Genomic DNA, 16,491 nt, shown 5'->3' with positions numbered 1-16,491 from the left:
ATGACACAGAATAGAGTCCAGAAATAGACCCACATATATAAGGGCAACTGATTTTTGACAAAGGTGCAGAGCCAATTCAGTGGATAAAGGGTAGTCTTTTCAAAAATGGTGCTGGAACAAACATCAATCCAAACCTTTGACCATACACAAAAATTAAATCAAAACCCCAAATTGAATCATACACCTAAATATAACACCTAAATCTCTAAAACTGCTAAAAGAAAACATAAGTAAATATCTTTGTGACCTTCCTTGATTATGCAAGGTTTTTTTAGACATGACACCAAAAGCATGATCTATAAAATAAACTATTGCTAAATTAGATCTTATCAAAATTAAAAACTTCTGCTCTCCAGAGAATACTGTTAAGAGAACAAAATGATAAGCCACAGACTGGGAGAAAATATTTGCAAATAATACATTTGCTAAAGGACATGTATCCGCAATATATAAAGAACTCTCAAAACTCAATAGTATGAAAATAACTGCCCACCCCTGAAAATGGGCAGCAGATTTAAACTGACTTCACCAAAGAAGATATATGGATGGGAAATAAGCACATGAACAGATGCTTAATAGCATGATTCATTAGAAAAACTCAAATTAAAACCACAATGAGATACTATTATAACTTATGAGAAGGGCTAAAATTAAAAAGATTGACATATCAAATGTTGGCCAGGATGTGGAAGAACTGGAATCCTCATACTATGCTGTTGGGAATATAACATGGTATAGTCAGTTTAGAAAAGTTTGGCAGGTTAAGCATAGCTTATCATATGATCTAGCCATTATACTCTGAGGTATTAACCAAGAGAAAAGGAATCAGATGTCCATATAAAGAGTTTCACATTAATGCTCAAAATAGCTTTATTTACAATAGCCCCCAAAATGGAAAAAAATCAAACATCCATTAATAGGTGAATAGATAAACAAATTGTGGCACATCCATATAATGGAATGCTACTCAGCAATAAAATGAAAGGATGATCATGCAAAAACATGAGTATGTCTCAAAATTATTATGCTGAGTGAAAGATCAGACATTGAGTGCATATTGTACAAATTCATTTCTATAAAATTTTGAAAATGAAAACTTATTTTGTCAACAGAAAGCAGATCAGGTGTTGCCCGGGGTGGGGGTGGGAAAGAAGGGGCAGGTGAGAGGAATTACAAGGGCATGGGGAAATTTTGGGTGTGATGGATGTATGGTTGGCCCTCCAAATCCGTGAATTCTGCATCAGTGGATTCAACCAACCACGGATTGAAAATATTTGAAAAATATTTGTGTGTGTGCTGAACATGTATAGACTTTCTTTTCTTTGTCATTATTTCCTAAAAAATACAGTATAACAATGATTTACATAGCATTTACATTGTATTAGGTATTATAAGTAATCTAGAGATGATTTAAAGTATACAGGAGGAAGTACTTAAGTTATATGCAAATACTATGCCATTTTGTATTAGGGATTTGAGAATTTGAGGATTTTGCTACCTTGGGAGCTTCTGAAAACCAATCCCCCAAGGATACTGAAGGACGACTACCCTGATAGTATTCACTATCTTGAATGAGATAATGATTTCATGGGTTTGTGCATATATCAAAACTTAACACATTGTACACTTGCTGTGTTTATCGTAGGCCTATTATACCTCAGTAAAGCTATAAAAAAGGAAAAAAGGATATAAAGAGCCAATAGCATATGGAGTTATTGTAGACTACATTTATTTTTTTATTCAATTGAACTAAATGGATGTTTGACTGTTTTCAACTATTTTTAAAACAGACTCATGTGCATAAAAGCATAAGCGTAGATATGGCTCAAGGGATGTTTTAGTTATGTTATCTTCATGTTACCAAACGGGAAACATATATCTAGAGTAAGAATGATTGAGAGGAAGATATCATAAGACCAGGATTTTAATTCTGATTTCCCCAAATGCCTGGAAGTAGCTTTTTTATCTGACCATTCCTATTTTGCCACTTGTAAAAATGGCCAAAATAATACTTAACTTAGAGGGCATGGTGGAGAAAGAAGACAGAATATCTAATAAAAGTGCTGTCAGATTGTTTGAAGTAAAGATTGTGACTATTACTGCATATTCCCCTCTCCTGCCTTCTCCTTCGTTTTACCACTCCCTGGAAATCTCTTTTACCATTCAGTTTCAGTTGGCCTCTTTTCTATTTAAAGCAACATGTGTTGAGTCGGCAGATTTGACTGACTTCTAAAGCCTCTAGTGACTTGAAGCTGACAAACTCTTAACTCTTTTTGGCCCAGAAACTGAAGCTCAGGGATTTGTCAGTTTCAATTGCTTTTGAGGCTACTGTGGCTTTTCCCCAAGCTTGGTCTTGCAGGGGTTGCAGACTGATTGAAAAGTGAGTGAATTAGTGTTTATGTCCAAGCCGAGCTTTGAGTAAAATTTAGCTACCCTAAGATTAGGGGAAGACTGAAATGCATTCCTTGACAGATGGGGGTGCTAGGATTTTCTAGACGTGTCTATTTAGGGTGAACCATTTTAGCTGTATATATTAGTGCCCAGCACAGGGGCTGCCCACTCATGAGACACTTGTGTGGGTGCTACAGAAAAATGGCATTGACATGTCCATAAATAACAACATTACTGTAGCATCATTACCAAGCATTATGGCTATAAGGAGCATTCTGTGAGGCCAACAGAACGTGGAAAACTTAGGGTGCTTGTGACATGCCTCCCCAGTGACAACCTCTCTTTTTCCTACAGGATGGAGGAGAGCTTCGGCTGATGGTATACTGGTCAATGTTTAACATCTGGCTCCGGAGAGTGGCAAGAGCCCTGATTTTTAGCGTTCGCCAGTTTCCATTGTTTAAATATTATCACCACTGTCAATTCTAAGCCTCCTATGTATTGTCAAAGGACTCACAAAATTCCTAAAGATTTAGATTGGCTCTCAAAAGCCCATGAGAGCTGGCTCCAGCACAACACTGGCTCCAACAAACCAGTGGATGAGGCCCACCCATTAAGTAAAGATATAGCCATTGTCCATATCTTGCCCCCAGCTCTACCCCCAGACTTGCAGGGCGTGAAGAAATGCTTGTTACAGTTCATGAAATGACCTAAGGTAACACAAGCCCTCACAGACAGAGATGAGACTTTCTCTGCAAACTGAAGAATGGATGTGATACTGCCATTTTCATTTTCATCTTTTTTGATTGGCCACCAGTGTATCTTGTACAGCTTGTGTCACACCAAAGATTTCTCCATTAGCAGGATCAAAGTTCATTTTAAAGAAGCTAATTTTTTTTTCAAATTTCTGAGCCAAAGTGGTCTCCACAGCTGCTAAGAAAAAAGGAAACTGTGGTGTTTTTTCTGGAACATTCCTCAAGCACACTAGTTCTCAAATGAGGTCAGAATGATACCATTCTCTGGGAATGTTTTGGAAATTTGATGTGAGGAGTTTTAATCATTCCAATGATTTAGGTGTCACAAGGACTTGGCTATTACAATAGAATATGGGGAGATGGGATGCTAAAAATCTTGTGGTACGCAGGCAGTCTCACACAAAGAATTGTCCTGTATTCTGTACAATTTCAAATGGTCCCACCAGCCATTCATGTAGGTGAAAAAAGCCATTTACAATTTTCTAAGCTTGGAATGTGACTCCATTTTACCTATGAATATGAAGTAAGTTTTTACCATTTAAACATATACAAAATTCTCTAAGAATGCAGCTGCCATTTAAAATGAAGGGAAATTATACTATGTGTTGATAACATTATTGAGCATAACACAATGTTTAAGAGCTATCTCCCAGTTTGGAAAAGCATATTATTGCCAAGAAGATGGCCTAGCATTGGTGGCTATTGCACATTCGAGGTGATTTTAAGTATGTAGGAATACAATTATTTATCCTTTATTTTAAAATGTCAAATATAAGCAAAAGGTGTCAGTTAAATACAAATATTTATTGGAAATAAGTGCAAGCGTGTGACTGCTTCCTTATGTCTTCTGGTGTAATTGTGTTTCAGCATTTTCATATTAAAATACATACCATTTTATTATGTTTAATCTATTTACCATCCACTTAAACTAGGCAGGAAGTTGGGAATAATACCTGACTCCTCTCTCCTTCCCACTCCTCATATTCATTCATTTAGGTCTTGTTGATTCTACTGCCTACTTGTCCCCTTCTCTCACTTACACCAGCACTACTTCATTTCAGGCTCAAACTCTTTCTTGCCTAGATTATTCCAAAGTCTACAAATTAATCCCTCATTGTGCAACCTTTTTCACTTCAACCCATTCTCCACATAAATGTTAAAGTGATTTTCCTAAAACACAAATCTGGGAATGTTATTTTCTTGCTGAGAGCTTCATTGGATTTTAGCTGAATAGAGGATAAAACCTAGACTTCTCAGAATGGCACCGTCAGTCAATCACTGCCAATCTTCATGTGCTCTCAAGCAATACTTCAGTGACAGAGACCAAATGACCATGACATTTCACTTCTCTGAGATTTGAACATGTTATTTTCTTTGTTAAAGAATCTTTCTCCTTACTACCTCCAGCCTGGAGAATTTCATGTATTCCTTATTTTTTTTTTTTCTGCTTGGTCTTCTAGTCTGTTGTTGAAGCTTTCAATTGTATTTTTTATTTCATTCATTGAATTCCTCAGTTCTAGGATTTCTGTTTGGTTCTTTTTTATGATATCTATGTCTTTGTTGAATTTTCATTCAAATCATGAATTGTTTTCCTGACTTCGTTGAATTGTCTATCTATATTCTCTGGTATCTCATGCTGTTTCCTTAAGATTATTAGTTTGAATTCTCTTTTCTGGCCTTTCATATGTTCCCTTATGATTGGGGTCTTTTACTGGAGGTGACATGTTTCCTTGCTTTTTCGTGGTTGTTATGTCCCTATGTTGATTTCTATGCATCTGGTGGAAAATTCACCTCTTCTGATTTTACAGAGTAGGCTTCATAGGAAAAGACTTATTTATATGAATAGGTCTTGGGGTGTCGATTCAGTGGGGTCTCCTTCATTCTTTATGACCCAGCCCATGTTCCTGTTCCAAACCTCCTTGAAGTGCATGGTTTCAAATGATCCTTGTACTTATCTTTATTATGATGTTTAGTATACTCTACTAGAATAGTCCTATTACCACCAGGTACCAGCCAAGCCCATTCCCACTCTACCCTGTCTATATTAGAAGATTGGGTGGGGAGGAGAGAAAGACACCATTATCATTGGCCTTGAGGGGAGGACCACCCTTCCTAGCCTCTGCTTCACCAGGATGTCAAAGGCTCCAAAGGCTCCAAAGGCTCCAAGAGGACTACTTGAAAGATGAGGACACCTGCATCTTGATTGCCGCCTGGATTCTTGCTGAAATTCAGAATCTATAAGGTCACTGAGTTTTTGTCACAGCAAAGTGTGGTGACAGATTTCTTGCCAGAACTACAGAAATAAACACCATTTATCAAGAGCTTATTGTGTAGTAGACACTGAATATAGACTATCTGTAACCTACAAAAAAACCTTCTGTAGTAGATACTATGTTCCTTTTTGTAGAGATGAGGAAGTTTTGAGAGGCTGAGTTATTCTTGGTGACCAAGTCATAAATGGTGAAGTAGATAATTCTGTCCTAGGGCTGCTGATATAAAACCCATTCTCTTTCCACTATGCCAGGTCACAGAGCAGTAGGAGGTAAAAGACCTGGTCATTTTTCAAGATACGACAATTATATCAAAAGCTATGAGAATAAAAATGAGACTAAATGGGCACTCTAGAATTATTACCTTTTGTAATTTTTAAAGCCACTCTATGGCAGGTGCAGCAATATTTCTGTTTCTAGTTTTAGAAAGGACAGTAACTTTAAATAACGTGCTGCTAATGTTGTTATTTTAGTTTGTTTTAAACATTTGATTTCTTTCTGGTATGTTATAAGAATTTTTAATTTCTCCACCATTTATAGAAAACAGAATATTTGTGTTTTTGAACTAAAAGTCATATTACTCTTCATTGTTTATAGATTTCAGAGCACATATGCAAATATTTGCTAATTGGTTCCTCACGATCACACTGTGATGGAGAGAGGTGGCTATCAGTATCTCATTTTGCACATCATGAGATTCCAGGTGCAAATCAGAGATACTCAGCAACTCCTTCAAAGTCACACAGCTGATCCAAAATAGAATTGAGAATCAATCATACATCTTCTTTCTCAAAACCTTCCCTGTCATGCCTCACCATCAACACATCTTTTAGTTACTGAAGAAATGTACTTCACGTAGCTATTTATCAGAATTGAAAAGCTGGAAGCTGAGGGTGTGTACAAGTTATTTCTGAAATTCCACTTATAAAAATGAGCCTTAATATAAATTACAGTTGCATTACATGGTTGCCATAGCTAAGAGCTATGAGGTTTTCTTATGTTTAAATTTTTGAATAATTAAATGAACAGCAGTATGTACAATGTAAATTTCTTAAATTTAATTAAATGATACCCCTATATAAGGCACTATTGTGAAATGTATGTGTAATGATTAAAGGGTTTAGTACATATAGAGTAATTTTCCCTAGTGCTTAAAAGGTCACCATAAAGAAAAAAGTGACAAATATGCTGTTTTAAGCTTTTTTTTTTTGCCACTTTAAAAATGTCACAGTGAGTGAAAGGAAAAAGCTGCCCGATAGCAGATGAATGGGTATTGACAGCTGCACCAGTGTTAAATGCTGCATGGCACAAAAATCTAGTGAAGAAAAAACAAACTGTATTCACGTTTCCATATTGCTTTTTATTAAATTTAAGTAAAGAGACTTTAACTTTGATTTACATCTGAATTTGATAATGAAGGCAATTTGTTAGACAAATCTATGTACACACAGAAAAGATAGGTATATAATATAGGACATTTTTAATCATGCACTAAATATAAAATTATCTTGACAACACATGTGATATTTTATGGTGTCCATATGGTATTGCATATGCAGCTTATAATATACAACTGGTATCTGGATAACATATGATATAGATATAAAGCACACCCCACAAGCTTAAAATTCTATGATTGCACGTAGACACACACACACACACACACACACACACACACACGGCGACACAATATTCGTGGTTTCTCTGTGTTGAATATACATTTAACCTCTATGCTTGTGTCTTCATATTATGAAGGGCTCAAGTTACTTCTGGGGGTGTGTTAGATTTCTTTTGGCTTGAGCAACTCTTTTCCCAGAAGCCTGGAAAATTCATCACGTTGGATAGCCAGGTGTTCTCCATTTGCAAATATTATTACCTTATAGGATTAGAAAGAGGTTTAATTATGAGAAAGGGAAAATAAACAATGCAGTAGGCAGAAAGTGCCACCATGCCCCATAGTCAGGGAGTCTCTTAAAGACCACATTATCACGGGGCATTCAGAAAGCACAGGCGAGGTGGGGGGAGATTCTTAAGCCGGAAACCGCAGGGTTTCGCTAGCAGACTCTGATGCTCAGTCAGATGCTGCTGAAGCGCCCTGAGAACAGACATTTTGCTCTTTGTTGTTCTTTAACACGACCATCTTCCTACAAAGCAGGCCTGATGGATGCTATTTTGTGAATCACCATCATTCCCAGGAGAAGCTCATCTTCCACACTCAATCTTAATTAGCACAGGCAAATCTCTTGTGTCTGTCTCCCCTACCCCACCAGGCTGCAGCAAAGCCTCATCTTTTTCATTCTTGGATCCACACCACCCGTACATTACCTATCCTCTAGAAGGTGCTCGATAAATTAATTCAATAAACCAATGAATGAATGATGACAATAATGTCTCTTCCTAAAGTAGAATACCCTCCTGGAATTCTTTAGTACTGGAGGCGATTTGTTGTTTTTTTGTTGCCGGAAATTACAAATATGTGAAGTCTATCTTCAATTTTCCTGAGTTTTCTTGACTCTAAGATCCTACTTCTTTTGTGTGTATGTGACTTTCATTTCATTTATTTATTTATGTAATTTTTATAGATTTAGGGGGTACAAGTGCAGTGTTGTTATATGGGGATATTGGTGAAGTCCGGGCTTTTAAGTGTAGTCATCACCTGAATAGTGTACATTGTACACATTAAATAATTTCTCATTCCTCACCACCCCTCCACTTTTCCATGTCTCCGGTGTCTCTTACTCCATCCTCTGTAGGACTGTACTTCTGCAGTAACTCTTTCACACTCTGCTGCCACAGTTGGCTATGGTAACAATAAGCCTGCAAAGATGACATTTCTTCCTGTCCTCGGAGTTTCTGATTATGCAAATTAATAAAAAGAACTTGAGAAAGAATTGCTGAACATCCCCTTAGGTGACATAGTTATAATCCACAAGGAAATGGTGAATAGTACTAACGGAAAATACCTGGACTTTGGAGTTTTAATTTTTCTTTAACTTTACAAACATCTTTAGAGGGTGTAACCTAATATGAAAAAAATTATGTGAACAAAATTACTTTGTTGTATAATTAGAGTATTCTACCAGTGTACATAAATTTTGGAAGTGAATGCTGTCATTTTTTGTTTTTAAAAATATATCTTGTGATGGATGAATAATAATCACACCTGGAAACAGTTTTATAAATAAAAAATTAAATTGCATGAAATTATATTCAAAGGTGCTAATGAGTGTCAGTATTGCTTAAAAGAGAAAAGATGATTTTTTAGACCCTCAAGATGTGCTTATGTGTTAACTAGACATATTTATTTTTCACAACCAACTATGCTATAGTTTAAGTGCGTATAACTGGCATGAATGCTTTCTGAGCTATGGTCATTTTTATTGTTTTCCACAATCGCAATGCCTCTAACCTTATTACCAAAAAATTCTCTCCCTAGAGTTTGTAGACATCTTGAGCAATATACACACGATGCCAAAATAAGCATATGAAAACCCCAAACTCTGTCAACCTATTAATGCTTCCATTCTTTTTTTCTCATTGAATTGACTGATTTTTTAAATGACATCAAACAGATACCCAATTATTTAGTTTCCTGCTGACACAATTATAAGAGGGAAGATGACTTGAAAAATCCTATAGTCCATGGTTTCCCATCCCAAGTTAACCTACAGACTGCTGGGCCACTGCACCTGTTTACATAACCTGTCTGGCCACGTGTGGTCATGCTGGTTTGCACTCCCGTAAAGAGTATCTTCCCCAGGTGTTCTTAGGGAAAAAGTAGTGATCATATTTCCGAATTGGCTGAAATAATGAAATTGTTTGGTGTTTTCCAACCTCCACTTCTGAACCAGTAAGGCTCATGTTTGCCTCTAGGGGCCATAATGGTAAGGGTAATTACTTATTTTTCTCTTCTTCCAACAGGAGTCTAAACTCACAGCTTCGCTTCTTACGCTTCACGCTCTCTGGAGTGGTCTGTAGAGAAATCAGACTGTTATAAATGAACACCTGTCAATGTCCTATTCAGTTGATCTTACCAATGGAATGCTCAAAGACATATCTGTTGCTAAAAAGGATTAAAATATGTACATTTATATCATTGCGTGTATGATGGTTGAAGAGGCTTATGCAAACCCATGAAGAGTTCTGTATTATGGAGTTGAGCCATAGAGAGTTTATTTTGGCCTCCCAAGGGAGGCTTGTAGTTGAGAGAAGCATATTAGCCTAAGGTGGTTGTTCTCTGGGAATATGCCTACTTAATCTGGGAATTTGGGAAGGGTAGACTATAATTATATAAATTAGAATTTGGCTAGAATACTAGGATCGATACCTCTCTTTTGGATAAAATTACCAAGGGACTATTAATGATCACAGGAAGTCTGACCAAGAGCCAGACTTATGGAACATTTATTACTTACTAAAACTCTGATGCATAAAACCAATAAGTGAACCATTCTTTATTTAATTGGCTTTGCTTGCCAATCATAATGGCCATTTGAATTGGTTGTACGGTCAATAGATTCTATCTTTAATAGGTTTGAATATATCAGATTGACCTTTTCCACTCTGTTGTCTCTAAGCATATGAACACGGAGGCATCAGAGTGAATTTCACCTGTTTAGTTGGATTTTCCAGGTGGCCTCAGTTGCTTCCATGAATAAGTTGAGCACTATTGGGAGTCACATGAAATCTTAAGTGATCAGAAAACTATATGGTTTATGGAAGTCATAACTGAATTGCTGAAGTTGTGAGAATAATTTAGGTGCTAAGAATTTAGTACCATCAGATAATAACTTACTAAACAGTACCCTGGAGGTTTGAAGAGCTAATGTAATTTCTGAACCCGAGTAAGTTATTCCCAGATTGTTGCTTAGCATGCATGGAAGAGAATTCAATGAAACATCACAATCTTTTACAGTATCTGAGTTCACCTTTGAAATCTATTTTGGACTTGTTTCGTATCTAATTTTAAATTTATAAAATGTGAGCTTCTTGGTAGCATTTTTAATCCCTTCACCACCTTAGAAATTCTTTCCCATTCACAGCTATCATCTCAGAATTTAAATAGTTATAGAATATAACTATAATAGAATATAAAATAGTTTTCAGAATTCACTATAATTAAGTCCTTGCTCTAAACTTTGTTTCTATTCTAATTATTTTCCAAGTAGAAAAATGGTCACTGGTTTTTAGTCATATTAACTATTTTTGAAATCTGTCCTGTAAAATTTCTCTGTGTTAGAAGCAATTTGAAGACTATATTTTAGAAGATATATGAGATGCATGAGTTACATGAGGTATACAAGTCTGGTGTATTTCCAGTTCATATTTTAATGCTATGTATATTTCATATATGTACTAAATATATAATCTATATATTTTTATACTACACACATAGGTAGTAGATGTGGTAGACACCAAAACTCATAATAATGCTTGCTTCTGGGGAGAAAGGGAGGAGAATTGAACTGGGAGGGAAATAGAAGGAACTTCAACTATATATGTAAGGTTTTATTCTCTCAAAAAAAGCATGACAAAATACTAACATTTATTAAAACTGTATTATAGATACATAGGTGTTTATAATACTATTCTTTGCACTTCCTTGTATTTTAAAGAAATTTTCAGTAGAAGAAAAATGATTTAGACCATTTTCCTTGACGGTGCATTCACACTGAACTTTTTCTTGTCAAGTAATTTTTATTTAACTTCTTAAATTTTTGCCCCTTTTTCTTCTTTAAAACCATAAAACAACTTTGGCATTGTTTAAAGAATGATGAAAATCTCATTTAGATTTGGGTTGAAAAATCCTTTCTAATTTACCAAAGCATTTATTTCTTTTTCAAACATTAGTTTAAGTCTGTCCCTCAGACTGTCACATCTTTCTTAAGGGGTTTCTCATAGTCTTTTGACTACTCCATCTGCTCTTCTAAAAGGAGAACATCAAACTAGTTTGTTAGACGTGACACAATTAGATCTCAGATGCTCAGTTGCCTGACCATTTGTAAAAGCATTTTCTGGAAATTAGGAATATACCAAAGAACTTCTGACTTTCTGAAAGGCTTTTAGTTGGCCTTGATTTTATATGACTTTGGTTTTTATTTCTGTTCAACTTCTCCTGTTGGAAACATGAATAATTTTTGTTCAAAGTCATTCTCTGCAAATAGAGCTCCCATTGATAATTAATCAGTGGTTATTTCTCTTCCTTTTTTTCTTTTTCCTGTATCTTTTTTGTTGAATTGTATACTTTAGAAGTAATGGTATCTAGCTCATAGTCACAAGACGTGTTTCCCCTATTTTAAACAATTGTGTGGGCCTGGAGAAACAATGCATGAAACAATAAGCACACATATATTTAGTTAGATAATGTTAATAGGCATGCCACCTTGAGAGGTGAGGTCAGCCACCTTATCAACAGGGGCTCAGGCTGGCAGTGCTTTGCTGCAGTCACCATGCTTTAGGTCAAAGAACTCTACTTTGACAGTTTAGTCATATGATCAGATTTGATTTATCCCAACTCACAAAACACTGAATATAAACCAGGTGTCAATTCATCAATTTATTCTGAGACAGCTGTGAAGTGACGCCCGTAGTTCCTTCATTCTTTCCCAATGGAGGAAAAGAAAACATCAGAAATAAAATTATAACCAGAAAGTTCGTTAATTATGGTACCAGAGCAAGAGGGGTTGGTTGAATGGCCTTGATCTGAAACATCCCTCTCTAAGCCCAGGTTATTTGGACTGCTCACACCATTTGGCTGTAGTGCTGCCTTCCCTGGAATATTATGAATAAACCTTGTGAAATTCCTCCTCTTTGGACTCACAGTTTCTAGGCTTCTTGATGTTCTTTCTTTTTTCAGACTGGATAGAATAGAACTTAGTATGACCATGGATTTATGTTAATACTTTAGATAATGTATATAAAACACTCAGCTCACTGTCAGGTACAGAAGAATAAATTTGGTTGCTGGTACTAGGGAACCTGTACATCTTCGTAGCAAAAGCTTTAGCTCTTGTAGCCAAAGCTGGGACTTGAATTCCAGTTCTTTCCCTTTAAGTTATATGGCCTTGGGCAAGTTACTTATCCTTTTTATGCTTTACTTTGCTTAGCTGTAAAATGGGGAAGGTACTTGTACCAATCTTATAGGAGTGCTGTGAGGATTAAATGAGATTAAGCACAATGGCACTGAATATGCATTTAACATTGCTTATTTTTGCTAAGATTATACCAGTCAGTTGTGATTGGTCTTTTGTATCTCCTGAAACTCAGCTACTCATTTATAATTTTTCACTTCAGGTAATAATGTTATAGATGGGCCATCCATCCTGTCATGCATTTCTTGCTGAAAAATTTTCTAATTTTTTTTCCTCTGGACTTGTTTAATTCAGGTATGAGTATATTAAAAAATAACCTTAGGCACATTAAAATTTTAACAGGTTTATTTGTGCATTCAGTGATTCATGAATCTGGCAGCATTAGACCACAAACAGTGGAGGAGAGGGGGAGTGAGAGAGAAAACTTTTATAAGGTGTTTGCAGAACCAAGACAAAAAAAATATATTTATTGGTTAAAATGGAAAGTCCCTAGTTAGAGGTTAGTTGGCAGTTTCTGGTTGGTTAAGCTTACGTTTTGTTTTATTATTTACTTTGGGCTTTGGTTTGCTTGTGTAGGAACCCAAGGTGCTGGAGCCATCTCGGCCTAATGGCCTCCCAATTAAATTTTTTTTAACAGGGACATAACAACTCCACAACCTACAGGTTATTGGTGTAATAAAATAAGACTCCAAACAAGGCTAGTTGACTCATTTAATATTATGAATATTTCTTATTCTAAAGCATGGTAATTAGGGACAAATACTCAGTAATTTACACAAGAGACAATAATTTATGTTGCTTTTTCAGAGCCAGGGAGATAACCTCATTAGTCCTCTAGCAGTTCACTAATGGCACTGGTATTTTCCTGAAGCAATGTGTACGTTTTCATCATCCTTGTTAGTGTACATATATCCACATAGATTTAAAGGTAAACTTTCTAGATCAAACTGAGTTGGAATCCACTTACCCTCCCACAGTCCTCTCCTGTGGGGCCTCTTCTCTCAAGGGTCCCTCCCCATACTGAAGAATGGCACAGTCCCAGGGACACTTTTCACATTGTATTCTGTTTATCGGGTCCCCTGCAGTTGTTGAACCAAACAGTTGCCCTGAGAGTGGAGGCCCAGAGGCACGTGCATTCTGCTTCCCATCTTTCTACCCATCTCTTTGTTGGGGCCCGGAGGCTTGTGGCACAAGCCCCAGGGCTGCCACTGCCAACCTGAGCTACCATAGTAAAAGGGGAGCCATGAAACAACCAAACATCACATCCCGGGGGGAAAAGTGAGAAACAGGACATAGCCAATAGCTTTCCTCCTGCCATACCTTGAGCTCTGTTCTCTTCCAAGTCTTTTGTGTTTGTATAAAACTTGAGCTCAAAAGGCAACTTCAGGGGCTAAAATGAGAGATTCGCCTAACCTCTGAGCCAGTAACCTGCTTGAATAAGTTCAGTCACTCTGACCTTTAAATAATATTTTCAAAAAAGGGGCAACTTATCTGAGAGCATCTCATCCTTCATTGATGTGATGGCCATGGTGGAGAATGACGGCAGGCCAGGCACAGGGAAGGCAGCAGGCCAGGTGGGAATCGTCTCTGAATCTTTGGCATTTGCAAGTCTGGCAGCAGAGGGGGAGGGATTCGAGTGAAGGAGTGAGTAGGAAGAGGGAGGGAGGCAGGGGCACCTAATTGGTGCAATCTGTGTAAACCTGTGTGATGCCAGAACAGTCTCTTTCAAACTCCAAAGTTCTTAGCCAACAGGCCTCCTGTGGTTGTAGCCAAGGTCTCTCCTCCAGGAAATGACCATCCTTGAGAAGGTGCCAGAAGGGGAGGAGACTGGCCTTTCACGACCTGTCTCCCCCAGCCTCATAGAGCGGGATGCATGGCCATAACATGATTTCAAGGGTAAGGACACACCCCCTGTTCTTTAAATATTTCTTCTACTTGCTCGCTCATTCTAGATACTTTTGTTTTCTCAAAAAGAAGATAAAGGCTTTCATTTTATATAAAGCGTGAAAAAGGAAAGGGACAGTGGCCATGCTTCTTGGGTGGTTAATCACCCTCCCTCTTAAATTGCCATGCTGGTGTAATCCACCCCTTCCTCTTTCCTTGTTGGTCACCTGCCGTAACACATCTATGCATTGATTCCCCATTCTGGAGCCTTCTCTATTGTCACAAAGCGGTGGGTTGCCCAGAATCTTGGTTCTCAAACGTGGTGTATAAACCAGCAGCGTTAGCATCAGTTAAGAACTTGTTACAGATGCAGACAGACCCTAGACTGCTGAGGCAGAATCTTCGTTGTATCAAGATAGCCAGGTGACCTGTGATTTGTATGAATGTTAAACATTGAGTAACTCTGGCCTGGAACACTTCTTCAAATTTAGCATTAACTGGAATCTGATTTATATATAATGGCAGTTATCACAGGTTGTTAGTTAATTTTATCATATCTTCGACAAATATTTATTGAGTGCCTACTGTATTCTAGGCATTACACATGCTAGGAGTTGGGGATACAAGAATAGTATCCCTGCAGATCCCACAGTATAGTAGGCTTATAAAAACTAAGCAAAACACCAAATAAAAGCCACAAAATTTTAAGCTTGTTCAAAGCTATTCCCTCTAATTAATGTATTTTTTTCTTTTCATGTCTTTTACTTTTCTCCAAGAACTCATGCACTCTGTACGAAGAAGAAAAAAATCAAACTTGAACTGTTCCCTTCTTTCCATTTCTTTTCCATCTCATAGCTGCCATTGCATTGCCAGCAGAAGCCTGCTGGAAGTAGTACTCTCAGTACCAAATGGAAAGGCAAAGAAGCATTTAAAAAAAAATCCGATTTTAAGAGAGTATTTGTGGTTCCATTTTCTCAGACGACTTTCTTTGTATGCATCTTACTTTCAATTTGCAATGCTTCAGTTGCTAATTACAATATTACAGGGCATATTCTGGAATTTTTCTCATTTTGATTTTGGTTTTGTTGGAGGGTGGGGAAACGGAATTATGGAACATGTTTATTAGACCCAGTCAAGCCTGTTTAAGTTTTGGAGACACCAGAAGGTTTTTTTAAAAATATAATCCACAATAGCATCACAGGATGTGAGTCCCAAGGATAACATTACAGCAGGAACTTAGTGTGTTTTTGTGGGCTTAAAAGAACTGATTCTGGCGAATCAGGAAAAGACTTGGAAAGAGGAGTGCAAAGAAGTCAAATCTTCCACTGGAAGACAGCTGTTGCTTCTACTGCCAGGACTGCTGTGGTTCTTTGAAGTCAAAGTCTCCAACTGATTTAAGTTTAGATCTCTTGATCAATGTCAGACGATATGAAAAAACTGATTTTCTTATCTTATGGGGATTTATGGCATTTCCCTTAGTTTCGAGATCACCTTCTAGCATGTATTTCAAGACAGTTTTCTTGCATTTGATCTTATACCACATTCTGCCATTTTGCTTTTCCTAGAAGTATGTTACTAATATAGTTACTAACAAAACTCAATGAAATAGCTAATATTTTGGCTTCTCTTCAGTAGGTTTTGCTGGTTTTGACTTTTACTGCCGTCATAGGCTAGAGTTTTAGCTGGCACCATGCTGACCCGGCAGGTCACTTCAGTTTGGAGAAGAGTGAGTAGCAATTGTGCTGCCTACTCAGCATGTTATTTCTCTTTGGAGCAAAGGGCATTGGCTTCTGGTCAATTTTTGAATTGATTTTAGGATGGTTTTAATGATTTATAAAGCAGCATTTAATCCTATACATCTAGGCTTTGTTTGCCTCATGAAATCAGCTACCACATGAAATTGTCTACAGTTAAGGTCATCCCCTAAAAACGAACACACAAAAAATGACTCTTTGGGGAGATTCAGTGTCAATCTCAGCTTACAATCGAGGACATGGTGAGCATTGCAGAGGGGAAGGGCATGCCTCTAACCCTCGCTTGGGTGAGGCAAAGACATAAAATGTGACCAGAATGTTTGTACCCTCATAATACCCTGAAATAAAA

This window comes from Propithecus coquereli, unplaced genomic scaffold (assembly GCF_000956105.1).
Source record: "Propithecus coquereli isolate 6110/MARCELLA unplaced genomic scaffold, Pcoq_1.0 Scaffold16, whole genome shotgun sequence".
NCBI lineage: Eukaryota > Metazoa > Chordata > Mammalia > Primates > Indriidae > Propithecus > Propithecus coquereli.
The sequence above is the reverse complement of the archived record's forward strand: the minus strand, read 5'-3'. Positions refer to the sequence as shown.